This window comes from Mustela putorius, unplaced genomic scaffold (assembly GCF_011764305.1).
Source record: "Mustela putorius furo isolate JIRA1106 unplaced genomic scaffold, ASM1176430v1.1 tig00000813_pilon_pilon_pilon, whole genome shotgun sequence".
Lineage (NCBI taxonomy): Eukaryota > Metazoa > Chordata > Mammalia > Carnivora > Mustelidae > Mustela > Mustela putorius.
Genome location: NW_025421485.1, coordinates 9,028,056 through 9,053,915, shown reverse-complemented (window position 1 = coordinate 9,053,915; position 25,860 = coordinate 9,028,056).

Genomic DNA, 25,860 nt, shown 5'->3' with positions numbered 1-25,860 from the left:
CCTCCTGCTGGACACCACTCTTGTTCTGACCCACGAAATAGGGTGTGAGGATCACCACATGGTGACTCCTACTGTAGAGAGTAGCTACAGAGCTTCACACTCACCCCCCCCACACACACACACACATACTGTTCCATCATCACAACATTAGGAATCCACCATTGCCATCTCTACAAAAGAACCACAAAGCCGGAGCATATTGTCTCCTGAAGAGTAGTTCAAGGGTGCGTATTATTAGGATGACAAGGGGCTCCTTTTTTATAAAAGTGTCTCTTTTTTCACCTAGCCCTGTACCTTCTTATCCATTTACATTCTAGAATCGAGGGGAAACATCTGTGAACTCAAAACATTCCTATGGACAAAAATTCCCCAGAGGAGAGTGTACACATAAAGATAGCATTGATTAGGACAAGGTACTGATTACTGGGAAGAAGTGTAATGACAAAAGTGCTGGTTTTGCCAATCATCTACTTTGTGAACCTCAAGTCCCACTTATTTCTCAGGGTCTCAGTTTCCTCTAAACAAAATTCGAAAATTGAACCCATAAACTTGGCATTTTTCCTTTAAGTTTACATACGCCATGCTTGGACAACATTTCAGTGGGTAAGATGAGTCACAGAAGAAGAAAAAACAGCCTCTTTCAGTGCTCAGCAAACGTGATGGCGAGGGAACGAAGAAGAACCTAATACCTGTGCGTTTCCTCTAGCTGCAGGCAATGAGGCAATCCAACCCCCCTGTGAAGAATTCTGCACCCCTAGCATGCCCTTCCTCTGCTTCTCATTACCCATTGCTTCATCACACTTGGAAGTTCCTTTTTGTCTTGGTCATAGTTTTATAAATACCCTCTCTGATAGCAACGTGTCATCCTACTCAGATTGGACTGAGCTGTGAAGAGAGTCTATTTAGAATGGGACCATGGATATAAATTACTATTTTCTTACTTGACTCCAACACTTCCATTGCATCCAAAAAAAAAAATTAAAAAAAAAAAAAATGTTTCAAGTCCGGGGGCAGAGTTGAAACAAGTAGTCTACTCCTTAATGATGGGGACTACATCCACAGCCCCTCCTCCCTGAAGACCTTAGGATCATCACACCCAGCACAGGGGCTGAAGACCTGTTTACCAAGTTGCACTCAATGTCAGGCATTTCAATTAATACTGATTTATTAAGAAGTTGATCATATGGGGCCATCTGGGTTGGTTAAGCATCTGCTTTCGGCTCAGGTCATGATCCCAGAGTCCTGGGATCCAGTCCTGTACAGGACTCCCTGCTGGGTGGGGAGTCTGCTTCTCACTCCCCCTGCCTCCCCTGCTGCTCCCCCTGCTGTGCTCTCTCTATCAAATAAATAAATAAAATCTTTTAAAATAGAAAAGAAAAAAGAAGTTAATCATACTAAGAAAAGCAATCAATATACAGATTGTAACAATGTTTCCTTAACTAAAAGTTGGGAACTCTTTGAGGATCACACGTGAAAGCATTCACACAGAGAACATTTGAACCTAGAGCTCTCTGCCATGTAGGATCATTACAACCAGAAGATTACTTGTAACGTCTATTAGATTCTCATATGCTGAGGATTAAGGATGCGTCTTCAGTTTCTTATGAACTCTAGGAGAAGGGGGGAAGCGTCCCGGAGAGGGTTTGGGTCCAGAATTGGCAGATTTTGTATCTTACTGCCATTTCTGTACCTGATTAATATGAATGTAACGAGGAGCAACTTTGTACGTTTAACATTAACAAGACATGAGACTACTTTAAACACAGCAATGGGCATAGTTCATAAAAGTTAAAATAATGTTTTTCTGCATAAAATTGTGAAAGAGTTATTCAGGTAAAATTAAAATGCAAAGCAAAAAAAGAAAATCACACACACTAAATCTCCAGCTTTCACGCAGTAGAGTCTTAGGGGAATGACAAACGCTGGAAAGCAAAGACATTAAAATTCCAACATCAAAAACAAAAACTCTTGTCTCAGATAGAGGGCACTTTGAGAAGGCTGTTTGTGTGCTTGTGCTTGTGAAGAGGAGAAAAGAGGTTCTGGAAACACCGGATCTCCCTCCTCTCAAAAAAAGAAAAAAAAAAAAAAAAGATCGCAGCATGAGGGTCCTGAGTGGGACACACTTTACAAGCCTTCAAATGAGTACTTTTGAAAAACTTCACTTCACACCTTCTCCCAGGGCTGACAAGCTGCCTCCCTGCCCAGCCAGCGACAGGTATGGGCTCCCTCCTTCCCTCCTTGAGCCCCCGGGGCAGAGCAGGCCGCTGGGCTCCCAGCACACCTAGCTGGGGACCCTGGAACGGGCTTTGTGCTGACAAACCTCCTTCTGGGTGGGCCCGGTGCCGGCCAAATCCTGACGTGGATTCCCTAGTGGCGGGACTGGAGTTCATTCAGAAAGTTAGTTTCAGAAACTTTACCTAATATTTCCAAGCACTGACCCAAAAGACCAGGCTATCATTTTGTCGTAGCCCGAGGTATAGGAAGACGTGCTCTCCTTAGACAGGAAACAGAATCCATTAAATCCGTGTGACTTGCTTCTGGAAAGGACAGCACTGTGGGGGCCGTGCCTGACAGGGAGGGTCCAGGAGGGTTTCTTTTAGTTGAAACAAAAATAAAGCAGTAAATGATCAAGTAAATACTACCAAGATCCCTTGTCATCAACTATTTTAAGGAAATAGTACTTACATAGTTTCATAAAAATCACGTCAGGGATGTTAAAGATAAGGAAAGTTATATATTGTTCCCCCAAATGTGGGAAAACATGCGTGGGCTTCAACCTTCCAAATCTTGTTGTACCAAGAAGAATTATTATATTGCAGCAGAAGGATAAGTGTGGGTAGAAGAAAAAGGTTGGACAATTTCTCTTTAGTAATTTAAAATATATCTATGTTATTATGTTTATATTCAATATATATATTATATATCTATGTTATTATGTTTATATTTAATATATATATTATATATAATATGTCTATGTTATTATGTTTATATTTAATATATATGTTATATATTATATATAAAATATATCTATGTTATTATGTTTATTTTATATATATTATATATCTATGTTATTATGTTTATATTTAATATATATGTTAATATTATATATAAAATATGTCTGTTATTATGTTTATATTTAATATATATATTATATATAATATATCTATGTTATTATGTTTATATTTAATATATATGTTATATATAATATATCTATGTTATTATTTTTATATTTAATATATGTATAACATATATATTTTTTTCCTTGGAATCATTGCAAGATTCCTAACTTTTTACAGCAATACTCTTCTTTCAGTTATCTATTCCAAAAACAGTTTCAACAAATATTCGGCTCAGCCTATTAAATATTAAGATAATAAATCATTTTGGCTTAAGCTCTGCTAAGATTAATTGCAAGAGCCACACATCTTAAAGCAGTAGAAATTACAAGTAAATGTCCTCAGAGTTCACTAACTTCCGAGTATAATGGAGAGTGACACGGCTATGCTCATGACCGTCTAGAAATCCTTTCCGGAAAGAATCCAACTTCCGAAATGACACAGGAAAGTTGTGTCCTAGGCGTGCTTTTAAGGAATTCGAGGGACATCCTTGGAGATGATCACATGACATTCCAACAGGTGGTCCGGTGTTTCCTGGCCCGGAGCTGAGTTCTGCCTCTGCTCAAGATTCGAGAAGGCCTGCGCCAAAAAGACGCGGGACGAAGGGATGTCCCCCACGTCGGACTCCTCCAAACGTAAGGGACAGAAATGCACACGGAGAAACACACGCTGAGTGGGAGGGCACAGAGCAGTTGTGTTGGTTGGTTGGTTGGTTCAACAATACAGAAACGTTCGAAAACCTGCCTCCTTCTTCCTTGCTCCTCCGGGGAGCCCCGCAGAACGGGCCTCAGCAGTGTTCCCGAAGGCCACCGGACACACGAGGAAGCTGAGGCACAGCCCATGCTCGGCCTGAGGTCGCAGAATAAATCCCACTGAACGTAAGCCGCACAGCCGGCCACAGCTCCGTATCCTTTCCACACCACCCGCTGCCTTCAAGAAATCAAAGTAAAACCGCCTGACACCTGAAGGCAAGGTGGCCCTTTCCTCGGCACGGGGCCCTTGCCTGAGCTCTACGAGAACACTCTCGCCCTCCCCTATGGCCTCCGGGCTGTCCCAGCCCCACGACGGGTCACCTCCCGGTGAGGCACCCTGCAGAAAGAGACGCCCTTGGACAGCTTCCAGCCCAGCGAGGAGAGGAACATGCTGTTCCTCTTCTGCCACGTTGTCTCTCCCTTCGGGCTTCCCCAGAACATTCGTGGGGCTCCCACTCGGCTACCTCTGCCCTCAGTCCTTTCCGGTCTGTGCTGGTGCACGTGCGTGTGCAGGTGTGTGTGGATGGCAGCTCGCGTGCACACGTGGGTTTCTGACCTCCTGCAACGCACCCACCAGGCCTTTCCTTCCCTTCATGGAAGGACTTTTTCAAACTCTGACTCCAACAGGAAGGCCGGGCTGCCGGGACAACGCTTTCTAATTTTACTCCAACTTTGTTTTACCACCAGGCCCGGTGAGCCATTTCAACTTCCAAGAGAAACAGTGGCCCTCATGGCCCATTATGAAAGGTGGGAGCAATCAAAATGTGGAGGATAAAACCTGAGTACCAGGTTAAGACACCAATGTCTCAAGTTTAGATGTGCTTGTGCGTGTGTGTGTAATGTTTATATAGGATCTATAAATAGTGCATAATAAAATGTATATGAAATATAATGCATTATATTATATTGTCATAGTATTAAAATATTATATATAATATGTAAATACATTATTTTAATACATATAATACATAAATGCATATAATATATCATGTGAATATATAATACATATCATATATAGTTATGTATAATATGTAATTATAGTTAAATAATATGCTGTATGTGTTACATGTATGGACATTCTATATGCATATGTGTATGTAAATACACAAACATATATACACACATTGTTTGAAACTTATTTGAGATCTTCTGCCTTTTACCTTGTTACTCTGGCAACACCTTGACAACTGTAAATTATAAATACAGTAACATTCTACATAATATAAGAGGTCAGTTGCACAGGGGAAGGGTCCCATCTCTGTGGGGTCTACAGCTCATTGAGTAATCAGCAGATGCTGCTTTGTCATGCTTGGCCATTTTTCATGTGGTGAATTGAAAGTGACCGAACTATGAGAAATTGCCTTGTTTAAAAAAAAAAAAAAAATGTATCAGGTACACTGGAGAAGAAATCAACCTGCTTAAGGGGATGTACACAATTGAGGAATATCTGGCCCCCTGCCCTGGATCTGTGTGTGGTACCTTCTTACTCATCAGGGTTAGCTGATTTCATGATCTGTTCCGTTATTCCTTCAGCACATGCTTAGTGAACACCTACTAGATCTCATCAATTTTGCCACTTGCTGGAAATCCCAGGCTGACATTCAGCACCTGCCTCCAGCGGCTCATGGTCCGGAAGCAAGGCAGGAAAACAGATCATTATAACACAAGGACAAAGTGCTAAAATAGCTCCACCAGTGAACTCGTATAAGACATACATTGAAAATCAGTCATCTTGGTTATTAAATATATTTAAGTATAAATGTACGTAAGAATCAGAATCTTCAGTTAATCTGTGTTTCGCATGTGGCTTGCTAAGAGTCTCTTCCCATGCCCCCAGTTACTAATGTACACCCACTGCAGTTACTGAACTAGGACTATGCTGAACAGCATGGTTTCAACCCGAACTTCTGAAAGCTGATTAAAGTCCACTCAGCAGGTCAGTTGCTAAGTGGTGAGAAGCAGAGATATAGTCCAATCTCTCATGGAATCTAGAGTGGGAAGACGTAACACATTGTTAGTAATTATAAGGAGTATTCTAAATACCATGGCAGAATCCTGGGCAAGTAGCGAGAGAAAAAAAGGTCTACTTGGGAGACACTTAAACTGTCCCCACTTTTCTTATTGATGTTTTCCCTTTTCATAGAATGAACCCCTTGTTTCCACTGGCAGGTGGCTGCCCAGCTATCGACTACAGTTCTAAGTCTTCTTGAAGACAGGTATAGTCAGGTGGTGGTTTTGGTCTATGGGTGGAGATGAGAAAGGCATGCGTACAGTTTCTAGATCATCGCCTTAAAGATGGCTTCCCTAAACTGTCACCCCTTTTCCTACAGGAGCAGGAACACAGAAGCCGTGCCAAGCTCTCTCTGCTCCCAGGATGTTGCCCTGTAGCTCTGAACTTAAGCGACTGTATTTTTGGATTTCTTTGCTACAGTATCTTAGCCAGTATCCTGACTAACACGAGGGATGCTTCTGTAACAATCAGGAAACTGACATAGGTGGCGTTGATTCACGAGCTGGAAGGTGGGCCGTCCGGGAATCAGGAGGTGCCTTGTGACGCTGTGGCAAAAAATGTATCAAATATCCAAATACTCAGTTTATACAATATCAAATAAATTGTCAAAATTTCATCTGAAGTAACTTGAAAGACTGAGAAGTTTGCTCTTGGAAAACTCAGAACTTTGCTAGGTGTTCGCTGTTCCTGTTTCGGGTAATGTAATAAAGGAGGGAGATGTGTTCAGGTTGAAATCAGGCAATGTTCAAGCAGAGATAAAGGAAATAGAGCTCTCTTCACTGAGATTTCTTTGTCCATAGCCAGCAGCCTAAACTGATGGAGATACAGAATCGGGGGACAGTGCAAAAACCACGCCTCCAATTATGTGTCGGATTCTGCTCGAAGCTGTGCAGATATACACTTAACCTTACAATTACTCTTCTTTTCCATTTCCTCCACCTTGACGATCAGAATAGTGATGTTTTATTACAGAAACATTATTAAGTTTAATAACGTGCAAAACCCTGCATTGTCCTTGGAACAGGTAGAATCTTAAAAAAAAACAAAAACAAAAACAAAAGCTAATTTCCTTTGTCCCCTGGGTTGGACTCCAGCCTGTGCCTTGCTTTTGTCATTTCCAACGTACATGGGTCCCAACCCTGATACCAGATGTCATAACTGAGTTCCTACTTCTGCTTCTAGAAATTTAATGGGAACCTCAGACATCTGTGTGTTGACTGTATGGCATGTATGTGCCCTGCTCTGTGACATCCTCAAGTCCTTTCCTTGTTCTCTGTCCTTGGGGCGGACAAATATTCTACTACTGTTTTAACCTCCAGCTCTTGTGATCCTTCCCATGTGGCCACGTTCTCTGTATTACATGTGTGGCTGTGCTGGGAGCAACTTTGATCATTTATAAAAAGAAGCACCTATTCTTCTCTTTGGGATCTGCCTGATTTCGGTATTCTGGACTTCTCTGGCCGGACTGACCCCATTTCTGCAGAGTACCTTTCTGAGACATGGGCCCCAGTTCATTATAAGTTTGGGGCTGTTTTTTTTTTTTTTTTTTTTTTTTCCCCTGCACGGAGGATATTGGGTCAAGTCCAACTGGTAACTTTGCATATTCAAGGTTCTGTGTTATTTGGATGAAAAATGAAAAAGAATAAATTCATTCCCTGCCTAAAAACATCTGGTCCCTCTTAATAAAAACCTACCACTTGGCTGTCTGGAAACAAGTCTATTTGTATCCAACATATATCCCAAGAGTTCTTTTAATTTTTTTTTTTCCTCTCCAGCTGCAAAGCCACATGAGAAGTAAACATGCTCTTTCATGTAATTCTCCATTAAAAACGATCTGAAATTATTTCCCAGCTTGTCTGAATAGATTCTGAATGTTCAAGGGACATTTCACAGACTTGTATCAAAATGCTATAGTACATGAAATTTGTGACTGGTCTCAAAAGACTGCCTTTGACAAGTGTCAAGGAGAGCACGAGCTGTACAGACCGAGACCGTGAATTGTCATTACCCTTTTCCCGTTTACCGCCTGGTTCCCTCAGTATCCAAGTTGGATCTTCTTAGGTAAAAGGCTCTTACCATGCCTTGCATGTGACATTTCCAGCATTTGGTGATGGATACAAGTTAACGCAGAGGACTTTCAATGTTACTTTTTAATACTTTTTAGTAATTGCTACAGTTTTCAAAGCACTTTTGGATACCTCATCTCATCTGGCACACTGGACAAACCCCTGCAGAAGGCATACTGTTCTGAGAAGACAACAGTGCAGAGACAAAGATGGTGTGCTTGGGACTTCTAGCTGAGGTGGGGCAGGGGCTCACCTCCTGACCAGCTGTTCTGCTCTAGCCACGTGGACGGGTGAGATACTAGCAGAGTAATAGCAAGGCAAGCTTACTCTAAAACATGGTGTTGCATTTTCGTGAGTCAGATTTAACATTCCAAAAAGCAAATGGGGCTGGAACTTGAATCGACGAGGTTTGGAAAAGGAGCAACCCCCAAAGTGTAAAAGGAAATAGAGCATTTCCTAGCTGGGCTGCACCTCCATGCCAGATACAGTTTTTCCTTATCTTAAAAGAGGCCTGAAAACCAAAACAGTTGTCAACTTCGCTTTCCCCAAAGACTTATGTTAAAGATTTATTTATTTATTTATTTATTTTCGAGAGAGAGTGCAAGAGCTCGGAGACCAGGAGAGGGAGAGCATCTCAAGCAGACCCGCTTTGTGCGGCCGAATGCTGGGCTGGTTCTCACGACCCTGAGATCAGGGGCTGAAATCAGGAGTCCATCACTTACCCAGCTGAGTCACCCAGACGAGGCAGGGCATCCACGGGTTTTTAAAACTGTGCCTAGAGAAGGAGAGGACACAGGACAACCTTTCAGCAAAGAGCTGAGCCAGGATTCCCACAGGCTCATTCAAACAGGATCAGTGACCTCCCCACACAGCACTCTGAGACCAAGCCCCCAAACGACAATCCCAAGGTACGATTCTGCAGTGGCTGGGACAGAGGGCGGGCGGAAGTGACACAAGACCCAGAGACAGGAAAGGAGGGTCTCCAAGGGACAGAGACAGAGAGAAGAATTAATGTTTTCTCTAAATGGCTACAAACCAAATGATCCAAACAAACTTAACAATGATTTAATATTGAGAAATCCAAAGGAAGCTATCGAAAGGGGACTTCTCTCTAGATGGAGTTAATTCTGCAGAAGGCTATGACCCGAAGGTAAATATAGGCAGGATATGCAAAGGACAGAAACTCAACTTTTGAGAGAAAGACAAGGATACTCTTAACAGAGCGTTTAAATTACTACCAGTGGCCATAGAGAAGCGCCAAGTACAAATCTGAAAAAGGGAACTGCAGACATGGTTTTTTGTTGTTGTTGTTAGTTTGTTTTGCTTTGTTTTGTTTTAGTGTAGTAGATGGAGTATCAGTTTTTCGCTGCTGCATAACAAATTACTGCAAACTTTGATGCTTCAAATAAGATCTCTGTTATGTGTGAGAGCGGAGTGGGCTCTGCTGGCATCTGCCACAAGGAGGAATCCATGGGCCTGGGAAAACTCTATTTCTGATTCATTGAGGAGGTCGGCAGAGTCCAGGTCCTTGTCACCAGCAGTCTGAAGGCCCACTGGTCTGAGGTCAATGTGTTGGTCAACAGGAGCATCTCTGTCCTGGTCTCCGCCGCCAGCATCCTTCCCGCATGGCAGCCTCCCTCTCGTCAGCCAGTGATGACGCACCGACTTCCTCTGTGTGCTGAATCTCTAGACCTCTGCTAATAGCCATGGGAGCACTCTGCTCTTAAGGGGTAGATGTGATTAGATCATGCCATTCAGACCATCTCCCCTCAGCCATATAACTTGTAGTTTAACGTCTAGGTGAGCTATGTCATGACATTCACAGGCTCTACTGACTTGAACTCCCTGTGGAGAGGATTTCACGCATGTGGGCCACTCTTAGATGTCTGCCTACCGCACATGGGGCATCACCAAGGCTGGAGGGCTGAAGAGATTCGCGCAATGGAAGATATGACTAACTCAATTGAGAAAGCCACACAGAGAAACACACAGTTTATGATTCCTTTAATAAACACCATAATGGGAAAAGGAAGAAGAGGTTTCTTCCCACCTATTTCTCCAAAGACTTAAGAATGTCTGTAACATTCCTTCAATAAGAATCCCAGAACGGAATAAAGGAGGTACGAGAGAGAGAGTAACAAATAATTTTGGATCTGTTAAAGGATTCAAGAATGATAAAATTTTTTATTTAGAATGTGCTCCCAGGGTGCCTGGGTGGCTCAGTCCGTTAAACCTCTGCTTTCGGCTCAGGCTGTGATCTTGGGGTCCTGGGATCGAGTTCCACATCGGGCTCTCTGCTCAGTGGGGAGCCTGCTTTCCCCCACCCCCTGCCTGCCTCTCTGCCTACTTGTGATCTCTGTCTGTCAAATAAATAAATAAAATCTTAAAAAAAAAAAAAAAAAGAATGTGCTCCCAGATGCAATAAATAAAATAAATTACCTTCAAAGAGCTACAATTAGACTAACAACATACTTCTCACTCAGAGTAATGGATGCCAGTAAGTATGAACCAGAGCAGCGTCCTCATCAGCAGAAGACGCGTCAGCCCAGAGCTATGTACACGGGCACGCCAGAGGAAGGGCATCTGGAAGTGGCTCATGGAGCGGAAGCCAAGCAACCTAGAAAGGAACAGAAATAACAGAGGGCAGGGGGACGGCCATCAAAGAGTCGCTGCTGAGTGGCCACGGAGCTGTTTAAACATAGAACCAAACTGTGTGTGTCAACATCACAGACACTTTGACTTTATCAACTTCGAGCATTTAAAAGTAATATAACTAATAGCAATCACAAGGCAGGGAGTTACACATAAAATAAGATGTTTTTTAACTATTTCAGCTTTCCATTAATGTCCAAAATTCAAGCAGGGATTTAAAAAAAAAAAAGTTAGTGCAAAATAAAGATATTTTCAAACATGTACTCATGACCGGAGTTTGCCTCTGTACTGCCCACTACCCCCACCCCGACTCCAGCCCTCATCAAAGAAGCTAGCCCAGAGTCTAAGTTGGCGTGCGGAGGTCCACTGAGTAGGAAGGACGGGTTTCAAGACCAACAGTGAGCAACAAATTGAATATGCTTGTGTTCACTCATTGTTCACAGAAACCAATTTCTTACAATAAAAGACCAAAAATAAACGTCTAAGCAACAATAATGTGGAAGGAATATTCAAAAAGTAGTTAGAGTGAGGTCCGGAGGAAGGTGGAAATACCAAATAATCATAGGCAAAACAATAGAGTTATGTCTGTCAATAATACATAGGTTCCTCTAAAAGAATAGAAGTAAAACCTGCAGGGGGATAAAGGTACTACAGAAAACTATCAATCCAGAAGAAGACAGGGAAAAAGAAAAAGATAAAAATGGGAAAAAATACAAGACAGTAGAAATAGTTCTAAATATACCAGTCAATAGTAACAGTAAATGTAACCGTCTTAAATGAAGACTATCAAATCAGATTTGTAAGCATCTAGCTTAAGATAAAATTAAAACATGCAAAACACTGAATGATAAGTTATGCCCTATAAATATTAAGCAAATGTAAACAGGTATAAAATAATAATATCAGGGAAATCAGAACAAAAATGAAACTTACACAATAGTAAAAAAAATATTTCACTACCAAGGAAATATAAAATCGTAATTTTTATGCCCCTGACCATCTAATGTCAAAATATATGAAATCTAAAAAAATGACACAATTATAAGGAATTAAATTATAGTCATACCAGAAGATTTTAACATATCTACATCTGAACTATAAAGCAGGCTAGCCAACCAAAATTTATCAGGCCTAAATATTTCACTCGTGTGTTTGCTTCCTTTTAAAATTCTTATTTATTTATTTTTGAGAGAGAGAGAGAGAGATAGCCTGAGTGGGGAAGCAGCAGAGGAAGAATCAGGCTCCCCACTAAGCTGGGAGTCTGATGCAGACTTGATCCCAGGACCCTGGGATCATGACCTGAGCAGAAGGCAGAGGCTTAACCCACTGAGCCACCCAGGTGACCCATGTGTTCATTTCTAACAGACGTAGAGCTGCCTGGTGGAACCAGTGAGACTACTAACTGGTGAACATAAAGACGCCAACACAAGCACATAAGAGCATGTATCTGAAAGGAAAGGAGGTGTAGAGATGCAGGAGGCTGGCTAGCCATGTGTCAAGCTCTACAAAGTTAAAGCAGCCCCAGTCTTCTGGGGGCGCAGGTGTGGTGACCATTTCTTGGTAAAGCAGCCGCATGGAGCGAGGGTCTGGCCGGGAGCCATGTTTTCTCCGACCTTGATGTCGGTTCTATGTAACTTTCCCTAAGTCTTCCCATATATTCCCTATTGCAGATACTTGACATCTGATAACTCTCTGCGTCTCTCAAGTCAACGGCCAACTGGTAGTGGCAAAACATACAAAGATGGACCAGAAGCTAGATATTCTCGATGAGTCTTGAATAATCTGAATCATACAAATCGAGTTATTGGACCACAAGATGGTGTCATCAGGAAGAACTGGAGAATGACGGTGACCTCAGTCCTGAGGAGAGCACACACTTACCTAGTAGGTGCGGTGTGCAAGGCACTCAAGCCATGGTATGAGATGGCATGACTATGTTGCCATTTCACTGAGGACTAAACCCAAGTGACAGGTCAGCTCCCTGGTGACTCACAGCTCCGAAGTGTGGTCGTAGACACCTCCCCCTGTAGCCGGGCTCTACAGGTCTGCTCACAACCTTCGCACACACCCTGCTCCTTGGGGATGAGGCCTGAGGAGTGGGACGCGGCCTACAGTTCAGAAGGACCTTGTGCTGGGGGTTAACAGTCTGCTGTTGACATCTTGAGGTCTTTAATAATTTCCCATGGACAGTCGTGTTTTTGAAGGGCAGCTGGTGGGCTACAGAGCACACACAAGCTGGGGGGCGTGGAGCCTTGACTCAGGGGTACCCCATGGCCAGATGCCCCTTTGGGCAGGGTACTTGGCTGTGTGATCCCTGCCCCCTGACTCCATGGACCCCACCCAGCCTTCTCCCAGCCCCTCTGCAGCCTGGGCTACTACACTCGACCTTGTCAGAGACCTGGGCCTGAGCTCACTGGTGGTTCTCCTACCCTGGGCTGGCAGCCACAGAGCGTGCGGAAGACAGCATGGCAGGTCAGCCTCTCACCCACCCTGACCTGCTGCAGTGTGTGCCCTGCACAGGGGTCACCATCTCTTGAGGGATGCTCACCTGGGCTGGGAAGGGGGTCCATGGGAAGGGAGGTACGTGGCTCAGCTTTCTAACCCGTCAGTCTGCAGACAGCAGGAGGGGTACTAGCAGATGACCTCTGGCCATGCAGGCATGCCAAGGGGCAGGGAGGGGGGATCTCTTGCACCCCTGGGGATCTGGACTTGTCCCACCAGATTCCTATTCAGGAGTAAGCCATTAAGTAAGAAATAAAGACTCTAGGACAGGTCGACAGAGAGAGAATAGAAAAAGAAAATGAAATGATATTTTAGCATCTTTGATTACATTTTTTTTCTTATTTCAAACAGCTACCCATTTTCATATTGCACTGGGATGTGCAAATCATGTACCCCCTCCTCATTATGCTATACTGCAAAAGACCTTAAAAGACACTGAGCTTATACCTTCTTCCAGATTTTGAACAACATTCTGTTACCCAGAGCCCTACTGCGTGAATCCGCTCAGGCTATCATTCAGCAGCAGCATATCTAACCTGAGTGTTCTCTTCTCCAGACCAAGCATCTTCAGTTCTTAAAACTACATCGCCTTTATGCTGCTGGACTGCCCATGATCAGCTCCTTTTAGATGCAGTTTCTCTACCAGCTTGGGTCACACCAAGGTATTTGAAGATCGATCAACAAAGAGTTCAACAACAACAAAAACTTTCACAGATGATGGGGAAGAGGTGACCCCTCTTTGGAGTGGGAGTCACAGACACTGAGATATAAACACAGACTGAGGGGACTCTGTCTTCATGCTGTATTCTGCCCCCACATGGAACAGGCTGCGTGTCCAAGTGATGGACGTGGGGAGGCCCTGGAGGTTAGCCTGCCACTGGGTGTGAACTCAGGGGTCGTGAACATCCCTTGTAATTCTGAGATCGGTAACTACTTCCTGCGAAGCTACATCCCAGTGAATGGGAACACTGAACTAGACTGAAATGCACCCACCTACCTTGCAATGACTAACATATCCGATACTTGAAAAGTGCTGCGTCTGCATTCCCATCTGATGATGTAAAACTCATTTAAATACCTCTATGAAAGATAGGAAAAAGGCCCTCTTAAACCCTCTGCAGATCAGAGTTCAGGAGGGACAGGGGTGTGCGGAATTAGTTATGAGCAGAAGCTAAGGAGAGGCTGGTGAGAAGAGTTGGAGGAAGGCTCCCTTGCCAACACGCGGTACACGCCCAACCCCATTAAATGTCAACATCCATATCTTGTTGCCTGGTTGGTAAATTCTGGAAATAACAGCTTCTCTTCTGTCCTCTCTCCCAGCAACAGAAATACCCATTTTATTCTCCGACTTACAGTTTCGTATCAAGAGGCCAAGACTGAAGAATACAAGCGCGGTGGTTTTTCCGGAATGTGTGTTTGCAACACGGTTAGAAAAGAAGTCTGCACACTTGAGATAGCTGAAATCTGGCTAATGTTGATTAAGGCGGAGAAATTACCCAAGATCAATTCCCCAGGGAGCATTTAGAACAGAACCAAGGTAAGTGAGGTTTTTCAGGACAGGCTGGATGCCAAATACAGTCGTCACCCCTCCTCTGCTCTTTCGTTTTCCATGGTTCTCGTTCCCCAGACGTAACCACGGTCCAGAAGCCGGTGACCTTCCTTCTGAACGACAGCAGTCACAATGCTTAGTGACTCACCTGACTTCTTCTCATCACGCGGGATTTGATTTTCAGAACAATTAGCTATTTGGGGAGAGAAGCTGAGAGAAATCATTCATATAACTTTCTCTACAGTACATTGTTATTAGTGTTTTATTTTTTTATTAGTAATTGTTGTTAATCTCTACTGTGCCTACTTTGAAAATTAACCCTTGTCATAGGTATGTGTGTGTAGGAAAAACACGTAGAGTATACAGGGTTTCATACCATCCACGGTTTCAGGCATCCCCTGGAGGGCGTGGAAAGTATCGCCATAAAGTGGGGGGGGGGGCTATATTACACAAAATAAAATTGCTATAGGATTCAAGCATGCCAGAAATCTTTTTTTTTTTTTTTTTTTAATTCTTCAAGAAGTTGCTTTGGGAAAATGTATATGACATTTCAGTAACAGCATCTTCTTGCTGGAGTCCCATTGGATGACTTTTCATCACCTTCATGTCTCCCCGTGGATGTCCCAGATTTTGATCCGGTAATGACAGTGCCTCACCTGCTGTATGACCCCGTGCTCTGAAGTCCCGGCGGCAGCGAGAGCAGGCGAAGCTCTCTGCCAAAACGTTCGACTAAAAGGCTCGGGATCATTCGCACAGCCTCTCCCTCTTCCCCATCCATTCCCAGAACCTTGGTATCTTTTAAATCTTCCTGTTAGAATGATCTCATCCTGGCCTAATGATGCTGAATCACGGACACGGTGAGACCCTTAAGATCACGCATCATCTCGATGGCTCACACGAGTGTAAATATTAAGCAGCATTTGGGTACAGCGTTAACCTTTACTCTCACAAGAACCTGTAAGGGGACACTCCATGCAGTCCCCAGCACGGCCACGCACGTTGGACGGCGTGAGGAGAACCCAAGACAGGATGCCTTCTCTCCTCCGCACTGCAGGATGCCAACAAGTCTTACACTGCTCCATCGAGAAGAAAGGGGAGAAACAACATTTTTAGGTCATGAGTGAAACTTTTTTTTTTTTTTAATGTAACAAGCTATGGGTAGATCACACGACCCACCAGCCAACAGACTTTTTACCCCTGCTCGTCCACCATTCCTCTGAGCACAGTTGGAGTCTGTGAATCATACGCATTAGAAGCACTTTTGAACCATGTGACTACAGGAGGAATTCCGCACTGATCCTGGTAACTGAAGCCCGATGCTGAGGTTCCACTTCCCACTTACGTCCAGATGGCGCCGTGTGTGTGTCTGGCAAATCGCTGTTTCTACTCCGCGTTGCTGCATGAGGTCACGAGTCTCCGTGGGATTTCTCAAAATGCACGGAAGTGAACTGGAACGGGAAGAAGGCAGAGTCTGTGCAAAGAGACGAGATCGTGAAACTCTAGACGTCAGGGCTGGAACGGGTCTCGGGGTCCGTCCTCCCCGCGAGCCCCGTCGGACAGGTGGTGAGGCCAAGACGGGCAGAACGAGGGGCAGAACCCTCCCGGGTTCAGTGCCCCCACAGACACTAATGACTGGGGTACGGATGGCTGCGGGGTGGCCCTGACCAGTGTGTTTGGGTCTTATCCTCAAGTAGCTTCCAGGGTCGTCGTAAACACAGACGTGTGAACAACCAGCGTGAAGAAACACATGTCGTAAGTCAGGGGCCAAGAGACAGCAGAGCAAAGAGCAGTTCATTCCAAGTGGGGACAGAGAGAATGGGGAGGCCAGACGGGACGTGGATCTTGGGTGGGATGGAGACACTAGAGGGAAGCATGGACTGAGGTGGTGGCACAAGCCAGGTTCAGGGACAAGCTAGCGCTGGGCACACACAGGTGTTTGGATGTAGGGGCCAGTGGGGACGGATCCAGTGACTGTCCCACAAACGGGACGCCAACCAGACTGCAGAGGTCCTGCCCACCTGTACGAGGAGGAGGGTTTTTAGGAAGCAGAACATCATCATCCGTGCAGTTAAGCTTCACTGGTCAAGTGAGAATGAACCTTCCTTCGCCATATCATGCCCTCCCATGAATTTCTGTGCATTTAACGGTTTTGCCAGTAAAACAAAAGAAGCGATATGCACAGAAACGTATTGATAAGGATGTAGCACTCGCTGGTTTGGAAAGCAGTTTCATACGTACCATTTCACTGGGGGACCCTATTTCCTCTGGAGGCACAACAAGCATTGCTACCTTAATTTTCCCGGTGGCTGTGGAGCTGGGGCTCACACCCGCGTCGTCTAGACCCAACCAGTGAACTTTACAATATTATATTGCTTCTCAAAAAGTGTCTTGGTTTTCTTTATTTCTTTCCTTCTTTTTTTCTTTTTTTTTTTTTTCATAAAAGTACATCTAAAAGAGCACATAACTGAGTGAATTCAAGCCTGGAGTCTTTTCCTGGGAACAAGTCATGTGGCTCCGTGACAGGCTTCTGAGCCCCAGCCTGTAGAAACTCGTCCACTGCTCAGGTCCAGGGTCTTCCCCTGCCCCTGTCCTCTGTGCTCTGTCCTCTGTGCTCTGTCCTCGCAAATCTGTTCTCCACTCCTCTTTCTTGAACCTTCCTCCCTTTGGTTCCCCTTGTTGGCAACATGAGCCTCTCACAGGGGCTTGCCTGTGAGTCCCACCTTCCCAAGGATGGGAGCTCAGTTCTCTCCCATGTGAAAACTCTCTCTGGCGAACTTCCCATTTCATTCATTCACTCCTTAATTCATTTTGTACCGACTCATCTCCATGCAAATAACTTACCTGTGAATTTCTGAATTGAACAGGAATAAATGGGGAATGTAGCACCATTTTTTTCAAGAATGAGCTTTCCTTTTGCAACCACTAAAACCAAACAGGAAAGCAAAACAAAAAAGAAACCCATTCATGTGATATTTGAAAACTGTCTTTTTAATTTTTTTTTTATTTTTAATAAACATATATTTTTATCCCCAGGGGTACAGGTCTGTGAATCACCAGGTTTACACACTTCACAGCGCTCACCAAAGCACATACCCTCCCCAATGTCCATAACCCCACCCCCTTCTCCCAAACCCCCTCCCCCCAGCAACCCTCAGTTTATTTTGTGAGATTAAGAGTCACTTATGGTTTGTCTCCCTCCCAATCCCATCTTGTTTCATTGATTCTTCTTCTACCCACTTAAGCCCCCATGTTGCATCACCACTTCCTCATATCAGGGAGATCATATGATAGTTGTCTTTCTCCACTTGACTTATTTCCCTAAGCATGATACGCTCTAGTTCCATCCACGTCCTCGCAAATGGCAAGATCTCATTTCTTTTGATGGCTGCATAGTATTCCATTGTGTATATATACCACATCTTCTTTATCCATTCATCTGTTGATGGACATCTAGGTTCTTTCCATAGTTTGGCTATTATGGACATTGCTGCTATAAACATTCGGGTGCGCGTGCCCCTTTGGATCACTATGTTTGTATCTTTAGGGTAAATACCCAGTAGTGCAATTGCTGGGTCATAGGGCAGTTCTATTTAAAATCATTGTCAAAAATATTAGTAAAATTTAATTTGTATACGTATGTTTTCAGACATCTGTTCTACTCTGCAATCCTGCCTCACACCGCACACTCCCTGACCCCCTTCCCTGGTTTACTTTCCTCCAGAGAGCTGACACGGAACGTTCGGTGTCCAGAGAGCTGACACGGAACGTTCGGTGTCCAGAGAGCTGACACGGAACGTTCGGTGTCCAGAGAGCTGACACGGAACGTTCGGTGTCCAGAGAGCTGACACGGAACGTTCGGTGTCCAGAGAGCTGACACGGAACGTTCAGTGTTCTCCTTGTTGACGTTACTTATCATCCGTCTCTCTGTCTTGGGAGGTAAACTCCCTGACGGCAGGGGTTCCATCTGCATTGTGCACTGCTCTGTACCTGGTACCTTGAACAATGACTGATATAGTTTGGACCCTGGAGAAGCAACCGTGGGGTAAAAGAACAAAGAGACTTTCAGAGTCTCCATCCAGCAGAATTCTGCACTGTCACATCAGGGAGTCAGATGTGCTGAGATCACCTGTCCTTCAATGAGTCTGACGTAATGGAAGTCTGTGGAAGTAGGTCTCAGGGTGGAGAGCAGGGCACTGCTGTGGTTACGCTTCTCCGTAAGGTTGGGATAGAAATAGCACAATGAAATCTGGGAATCTCTGACATGTTCAATATCATTCCCTGAAATGACAAAAGCAAAACCAATCAAATTGTGCTGGTTTTCCCCCTAATTCTAATTCACATCAGGGCACATTGTGATGATTTCTTGGAAAAGTGCTTCATCAGGTACCCACGGTGGATGAATGTCAAGGAGCCTTTTCTTCTCTCCTTGGTTCCTGGCTCTGGGCGGGGTCTTCAAATAACCATGCAAGGACTGCTGTCACATGGACAATTGTCTCTGTTGTGAAGGACCCCGTGTGCGTGTGTCTACAAAAGAACCTAAGAACACACAGAACTGCCTGACAGAGTAGCTGAGTTCTAGAAAGCAAAATTTTTTCTGAACTCCACAGGGAGCTGCCCTGCAGAGTGCAGCAGGGTGCTGGCTCTGCGGGGACGTCACACTGGTGTGAGAACATTCTGAATGGTGCCGTTTGGCATAGGGGCACCTAGAAATAGATGTCTGGCTCAGTCATCGAGTTACACACAAAGGCAATTCTTGATAAACCATGGCTTAAAAAAAAAAAAAGTTTTAAAATCAGATACAATAGCACATTTATCATAAAAACTCATCATGTAAAACAGCTGGCCTTCTGTCTGTCCTGGTCCTGGGGAGCTGTCAGAGCAAGGAAGACTGGATGGTGGCCAAGGTTCTCTGCATCGGGAAGAAGAGGACATGCAAGGGGCACCGGCAGTCAGCCAACTTTGGAATCCCCTCGCTCATCAGAGGAAGGATTCTGCTTGACTTATAAAGGTGCTTCCAATGCAACTAGCCCGAGGACCTAGGGACACAGAAATTATCTCCTCCACATCGACTCCTAACATTACCTGCAGAAAACAACCCTCAGCAGGACGCTCATCCGTCCTGTGAGATTCCACACACGGGACCTCTGGCTCACCCACAACTTCCAGGGCGTGCTTGGCCTCGCTGCAGATGAAAACGAACGAGCAGACCACAGCACACCGGGCAGCACGAGGAGATGTGATCACCGCTCTGTGCACATGCGGGAGAGAGGGATGGCCACCATGCTTCTCAGAGAAAGCCAACGGGATGATTGTAGCATCGTTAAAAATTCAATTCAGTTCAATAATTTTCAAATGGTTGGATACATACATTTTTCTTAAACTTTATTTCAGAGTAACTTCATTAAATCACATACGTAGATAAGAGAAAAAAAATGTAAGATTACAAACATGCGGTACACAGACCCTCGCCTTCCGGTGGGGAAGACCTGTCCCGGCAGGCACAGCATCCACTGGAAGAAGGAACAAAACTGAAGCTGAACGAAGGCCCTAACCAGGACCAGGACCACCGTCTTCCTTCTTCCAGGTATTTATTTGCGCAGAAAGAGGAACGGATCTGACAGAGAAGTAACGGGGGCCTGTAAGAAGTGTGAGGAGGATGTCGACCTTGGAGGGGATGCCTTCGCATCAGACACCAGAGACATCAGAGACGAAGTTTGGTTCTGCAGGGGGCGTGGCAGGGTCAAGGCGGGATCCAGCTTTTCCCTCACTAAGCCTCCAGAGGGACGTGGGAGGACTTAGAACCTCTTTCCCTGGTGCTGGACTGCTGTGGCTGGTTTCCACCCAGAGGCACACAGGACAAAGTGGGCTTCTCTAAGCAAGCATCAGAGAACACCAAGAAAGCAGAGACATCTTAGTCCATCCTAGGGACATGTTTGCAGAAAGGCCAGGAAGAAAGAACAACTTCTCCCCAACTTTCCTCCGAGTACAGTGTTCAGATCTTCACCACCTGTACCCCGGAAGGGACCAGGAAGGTCGCCCCGAGGCTGGCTGAGTGGGCAAAAAAAGGGAGCCCTTGAAGGGGTCAGAAAGTGGGGGTCGGGCGTGATGAGAGCATGAGCGCACGGCCTTTACTTGGACTGAGGGAAGCCATTGGAGGAAGCAGGGACACATCCCCACTTCTGTTTTCAAAGGGCCCCTTTAGCTACCATCAGTGCAAGGTCTGGAAAGGCAGAAGTAGGGGTCCTTTTAGGAGGCTACTCAGTGCCTCAGGTGAGGCCAGTGGTGTCTGGAGTTCCACTTCCTTTTTTTTCTTTTCCAGCTCATCTACGGTAATCGCGGTGGCTTCCTGTGTTTGCCGTACACAGTGTTGGCCCCTCACTCAGTCCTTTCTCCCCAGATCCAGTTTTCCTCTATTCCCCGGTCACCCCCACCAATCCAGATCCACAGTAGAACTTGCCTCCTGCCCTTCTTGTCTAGATATTTTCTTGGTTTCACGGGGGGCTGTGTAGCTCATATTCAATGCGGTCTTCATTGATTTCCATTAACCATTTATCAGTATTTGATAAAGTGTGTGTCTGATCACTTTCCAAAGAAGAGGCTGCCCCTAGGAGGTGACATAAAGTAAAAAATATACAAATTCTGCTTTTATATATAAATACATATAAAAGGGGAGACCAGCCTTTAATAATATTGTTATGTTGTAAATCAGTGGAAGAGTTAAAAATCTTCCCAGGGTGAAAATTGCATTTCTTGTGTTTACATAAATTACTCTGAGCTATACCTCCAAGCTACGTGGCTCACTCTGAATCTGTCTTTCTTCTTCCATTTTTTCATCCTCTTATCTAATGAGTGCATTTAGCATGGATTATGATGAAGCCATTATGCTAAATTTGAAGGAACAAAGATGAATCGATTCATCCCGTGGCCTCGAGCAGCTCACCCATAAATGGGGAAGAAGAACACACTTGAAAATCACAAATCTTTGTCGAAGAACAGGAACACAGGAAGGCACAGGGTGGGTTTGGAGAGGTGGGACCAGGCAGCTTCTCAGCTAAAATATAAATGGCCAAGACACAGCGAGGACGCAATAGGTGTACTACCTAGAGAGCCCCAAACTAGGCTGCTTATAGAACGCATCGAAGCAGCGAGAGATTGAAGTCTAAGTCAGTGAATCGTGTATGCCACAGTCTTAACAAAATACGCCTGGAATTGCTCACCGAGGTCTTTAGTTGACTTTCTTTCTCTCCGTAGTACTTCTGAGCCTCTAGAAGCTGAACATAGCCTGACTTATGCTACTGAATCTGCAACCTAAGTGGAATCAATGTTTTTCATCCGGTAATACGTTATTTACTTCCTCGACCTCACCTTGATGTTATTTCTAGGCCCACACAGTTCCTGCCAAAACGGAAGAGGATGCGAATTCATTTGCATCCCAAACAAGCACATGGGTTACTCTCAGATTGTAGACTTGGCTTCTTTGAAGCCCTATCACTTCTCTCGAAGAAACAAACAAGAACCCTTCATATTTTAAAAGGTTGTAAGAGTAAAACGTGAGGAGGGCGTAAAGTTAGTTTAGGTTGCAGTGATAGCTTCATGGCTGTGGTTACATATTATAATTCCCTAAAACTTGGAATCCAACCCTAACAGTGATGGTCTGTTGGAAAGTCAGAGGGGACCCCTTGGCTCCACTGTCAGATTCACGTTCATAGAACTCCCCTTGTGGAAACGGCCTTCAGGACCGTTACCCCACTCTCTGGGAAGAAGACCTTTCCAGAGGACCACTAACCCCACTTCCGGAAGCCGTAGGTGGGGGCCCATACGTGGCTACTTGCCCACTTCTTGTTTATTACGTGCCCCAGCCTTCCACAAGACCTGCCGATCCTGAGCAAGGTCATTTAATGGTTCACACCGGTCTTCCCTGGAGAGAACATACATTGGGCGATGGCCGGATGTTAGCCGTACCCCCATCCGCCAGAGTCTGGCACCCGAGGCAGCCAAGGGCCGTGAGAACGCACCTGCAGTTTGAGTCAACGCTGACTCTTCTGCCCCGCCCCCTCCAGCTGCAGATCTAGGCTGTTCTCTTCTAAGGACAATGATGCCCAATTCACCACGCTGGCTGTCAAAGTTGACACGCTGCTTCCGAGCACCATCTGAAGACGCAGGCTTTTGCCACCGATCACCAGCATCCTTGCCCCCGCCAGGCCCCTAGTCCCCTGCATTTAGGGTCATCAGTAGATCCTATGCTGGGTCACATGTGACATGGCACTAGAGCTCCCTTGACCAGTGATGTCTCTGGAGCCCTACCAAGACCTGAGCAGAAGCATCGCGATGGAGTCGGGGATGGATCCCAGCTGTCGAGTAGTTTCTGTCACTGGGCGATCGTTCCTTTAACAGTGACCTTCCCAGATGCTCTTTGGGGCAGAGTGAGGGATTCTTTTGAAAATGGTTAACTGAGGATGCCTCTCAGGAAAGGGGGTGTGAGGGAAGCACCAAAGGAAGCTAAAGAAAGATGTCGTCTCTGATAAGGCAAAAGAGCCTGAATCTGTGCTCTTTTTGCAGTCAGTGATGGTCCGTGGGGTGGACAGGATGCAGCTGTCTGGGTACCCCTGGGAGAGGCTGACAATACTGTCACCCGCTGAGGGACATGTACAGCAGCCGGAAGAAGAGAACTGGGCAGAGCACCAGTGATTCTGTAACACCGCTTTCTGCTACCACAGGTGCCCCTGGGGTGTATGTGGAGCACAGCTGTCTCTTTACTACGCAGAAATGTCATTTGAGTTCCTCTTTAATGTGCTGTTAAGTGAGGGTCTTTCTCATTATGGATTCTTTCTTAGAAGATTCATTTTATATTTGTGCAGCGACGTTCTTTAGTCCTCTGCCAGTACGTTGGACTCGTCCTTTTTTGATTAACTATCATTTTCAGATTGATTTCAGTGTCTGTCCTGTGGGAGACCCATAGCCTTGTACAAATTAGGTTTAGATTTAAAGTGAGGGGATCATCAAATGCAAAGAAGGAATTGAAAAACGTATTCAGATATCCCATTCTTTTTGCACAGGTAGAGAGAGATCTGACTTTGAATACAATTTCTATTCTTATACAAAATGGCCAATTCTGTGCTAAGAACTGGAGGCAGTTTCTTAATGCTGGAGATTTTACCTGGTTTTATGCAGGTTGAGATAGCAAAGGCTCCCTTCTGGCCTGATTCGGGACCCTACAACTGACTTGCTCACAGAAACCAGCCAGAAGTGGCCAACTGCTTCCAGTTCAGGGTTGGTGCCTATGGCAGAAGCTGCCCACTCCTGGCCAAAACAGACTTCCTCTTTTTCCTGTGCACACAGTTAGATGATGCTTCCCCCCCGACTCGACTATAGTTCTCTGAGATGACAGGAGTCATATGCCTGACTTCAAGCCAGGGAGTATGTGCATGCGGTGTGCCATTTCCCGGTGTGGCTCACAGAGGGCACCCGTATGCATTTCTCTCTATTTTATTACCCCTTCCCACCGAAGGCAACAGTCCAGGGCACACTTGCATGAAGAGAGAAGAGCTAGTGTCCTAACTGCTAAAACGGCAGGGGCACCCACCTTGAACTCTTCTGTGGGTGAACAATAAAGCCTGACTGTCGTTGAGCCGATGCCCAGCCATCACATCAGTCAGCGTACGGACAGAAATCAGGTAGCACACTCAAATCAGGATAGTTCGAGAAAAGTTTATTTGCGAAGGGACCAATTACACAAGTATGGGCAGGTCATGGGGGCTCACCTGAGACATGCAGTGACCTAGGTCTACCAGCAGTCAAGAGGGACAAGAGGACAAGAGGCGAATGGAAGCCAAAAAGAGAGGCCCCGAGCAGGCTCCCTTCGAGGAGAAGGATGTTTTGTCAAGAAAGGACACGGCCAGCCCCAGCTGACCTCCCGAGAGGGAATCAGACAATACTACCTTGTCCTCTCTGCTCTCCCTTCCCCCGGTCTCTGCAGGGGCTCCCGGGTGGAGAGAACCAAAGGGAAGCAGGAGGGCGTGGGGTCGATAGAACCCCCACAGGGCAACCTCCTGGGGCAAAGAGCAGGGCCCCCTGCTCAGGGGACCCCGCGGGCAAAGGGAATATGTCAACGGAACGGAACGCGCTCTGGGACCTATTTGTTCTATCTCTCCGACCGCCCTCCTCTCTAAGGAGCCGGGGAGGAAGCAGGGCGACATATCCCAGGTGCTAACAGGGTCGGTCGCATGAATATGCAATGAGAGGAAGCTAATGGTCTCGAGAAGAAATTTTTTATTGTTAGAAATTCTATCTAATTCTCTGTCAGGTCTAATTTCCCACATCTTCCATCTACCGGGCATCTATCTTCCCTGTGAGGTAACGTGAAATAAATCTCAACCCTCTGGCACCTTAGAGTCCTGCAAATATTTGAGGACAATGATCAAATTCCTCCCTCACGCTGCTTTTTTTCTTTCTTCTCTCTTTCTTTCTTTTATTGTTCCTTCCCCTCTTCAGGAGCCCCAGACTGCCCAGGACCTTACATTCGGAGGCTTTTCGATCCTGCCGGGCGTCGACATCTCCCTCTGTGTGACCACTAGCTTGAGCATCTCCCTCGTCCATACAACGGCCAAGAAAATACATCCCAGAACGACCATTATTTCACAAGGAACCTGTTTCTAGAATTGTCCTTTAATGAAGTAAAGTAAAACTTTCGTGAGTTTTTAAAGTCACGTCACAGAGCAAAGCATGTTGACTTGGGTAAGTACCTCCTCTAGGTCAGAGGTCAGCAATCTTGTTCAATACAGGGCAGAGAGTAAATATTCTAGGCTTTGGGACCTGTGTTCCTAGCAGGAAAGCAGACGCAGACGACATGTAGATGAAAGGGGGGAGCGGGCTTCCGACACAACTTATTTCCAAGAACCACAGATTTGCACCGATTTGACTCATGGACCACGGCGTGCTGGCACCTGGCCCAAGCCAGTGGTTCTCAAACTCTGCCTCACTCTGGAAGCTCGGGGGATCCCCAGGTCACACTTCATTACAGTTGACCCGCACTGTCTGGGTGGGGGAGGGCAGGTTTCCAAGGGGTCTCCACCACCCCAGTGGGGACGACAGCCTCACCCCCCACTGCCTTCCCGCTGTCCGGGGTTCCCTCTGTGGGCTCCGGGCCACACTCCGCCTGCTCTCTCGGGGAGGGTGGGGGTCACCCCATCATAACCCACTGGAAAGCAGACCC